Consider the following 2,158-nt stretch of genomic DNA (forward strand, 5'->3'; position numbering starts at 1 on the left):
TGAAAATGCTTCCAATTCAAGTCAGAATTAAGGTGAACATTAGTTCACACCAGCTTTGCAGAGCTGTAGATGTTTTGCTGTTGTTATTTCAAAAAAGAATCTACAATAAACATGTTCATTTGAGAAAAATACTGTTTGTTAACTTTTTGTATCCGTCCCCAAGTTACTTTAAACTTTGTATGTTTTTCAATAACAGAGTATATCCTGGTTAGGATCTGTTCATAGCTGATGCATCTCCAAAAATTTTTCATGAAGGCAGCCAGCTTCTGAACATGTTCAATCTTGACAGCATTATACAGAGAGGCCTGGATGCCTCCCACAGACCTATGCCCTTTCATAGACAACATATTGAGTTCAAGAACTTTATCAAGAAATCTTTTTTCTAAAGCATCATCTCCTTTGACATTGCCAATGCAGAATGGAATATTCATCTTGCTTCTATTTTGGGGTTCCACTGGACATGAGAAGAATCCTTGAGAATTATCAATAATCTCATAAATCATTTTGGATTTGATGGAGCTAAGCTTCTCCATGGCCACAGCACCTCCACGGTTTTTAACCCGCTCCAGGACCAAGCCCATGATGTAGATGCTGAAACATGGAGGCATGTTATACAAGGAGCTGTTTCCAGCCTGCACCTTGTATTCCGGGACCGAGGGACACTCTCTGAGGGCAAACCCCAGTTCGTCATCACTGACAATCACCACGGTGACCCCCGCAGAGCCGACGTTCTTCTAGGCACTAGCAAAAATCACACCAAACTTGGAAACATCTGCTGGCTTGGACAGGAAGTGTGAGGGCATGTCACAAACCAGTACTGCTCCTTTGACATCGGTTATAAAGTCCAACTCCACATCGTGGACCGTCTCATTTGCGCGATAATACACGGAGGAGGCATCCGAGTTGAGGTTCCAGGTGCTTGGATCTGGAATTTTTGTATAATTCCCAAATTTAGAGTGAACACTATTTATAGTCCCAAATTCCTTGGCTGCTTCTGCAGCCTTAGCTGACCAAGCTCTTGTCACCACATAGGCCGCACTCTTTCCTACTTTCAAGCCAATCAGCTTTAAGGGGACAGCACTGAACTGGCTCGACCCACCTCCTTGCACAAAAATCACCTCGCAGTTGTCTCGAACAGCTAGCAATTCCCACACAAGAGTCTCTGCATTGTTCATAATCTTGGCAAAATCTAACGACCTGCAACTCATTTCAAGAACACTAATGCCAATTCCTTTGTTTTCTAATAATTCCTTTTGCATCTCTAACAACACTGAGTGTGGCAGCTTGGTTGTACCAGGTCCAAAGTTGACCACCTACCTCGGGGCGACCATGCTGCGGCCGTGTTGGTGGCGAGTCAGCCAAGGAGGACTGAGCATGTGAACTATGAGCGTTCCCGGCCGCTGCGGTGCGAGTCTCACTGTTCTGAAATTTAAAAAAGTAAAATAAAAGTGTACGTAAAACACATGCTTACGTACATGATCAAACGATATTCAACAATTTATGATTTATAAATATTACCTAAATGATTTATTTTAACAGCCCAATGGTGGGTGCTATCATCATTTCCATTCCATTCCCCAGATGAAAAAACTGGGGATGCTCTCTGGCCCAAGATCAGAGAGCTCAGGCTCTCAAACACGTGTCCAGTGTTTAGAACTGTCTAGCCTGGCTCTCGCCTCAGTATCCTTCAACCATATAGTGTGCTGTTTTTGGTATATAAAACTTTTATCCAGCCTAATTTTGAATTTTCGGTTTTTATTTATGAAAGTATTTTATTGGCCGGGCGCGGTGGCTCAAGCCTGTAATCCCAGCACTTTGGGAGGCCGAGACGGGTGGATCACGAGGTCAGGAGATCGAGACCATCCTGGCTAACACGGTGAAACCCCGTCTCTACTAAAAAATACAAAAAACTAGCCGGGCGACATGGCGGGCGCCTGTAGTCCCAGCTACTCGGGAGGCTGAGGCAGGAGAATGGCGTAAACCTGGGAGGTGGAGCTTGCAGTGAGCTGAGATCCGGCCACTGCACTCCAGCCTGGGTGACAGAGCAAGACTCCGTCTCAAAAAAAAAAAAAAAAAAAAAAAAAAAAAAAAAAGTATTTTATTATTTAGAGTAAAATACGTTTTAATTCTGTTCATTTTATACTTAAGGAAGTTTGTC

The 2,158-nt window shown here is 43.5% G+C and overlaps 1 pseudogene; it reads right to left on the reverse strand.

Moving 5' to 3' along the window:
- Positions 1–219: 219 nt before the first annotated feature.
- LOC119622960 (phosphoserine aminotransferase pseudogene) lies at positions 220–1,331 on the reverse strand (annotated as a pseudogene).
- Positions 1,332–2,158: the final 827 nt, after the last annotated feature.

Source organism: Chlorocebus sabaeus, chromosome 8, assembly GCF_047675955.1.
Source record: "Chlorocebus sabaeus isolate Y175 chromosome 8, mChlSab1.0.hap1, whole genome shotgun sequence".
NCBI classification, from domain to species: Eukaryota; Metazoa; Chordata; class Mammalia; order Primates; family Cercopithecidae; genus Chlorocebus; species Chlorocebus sabaeus.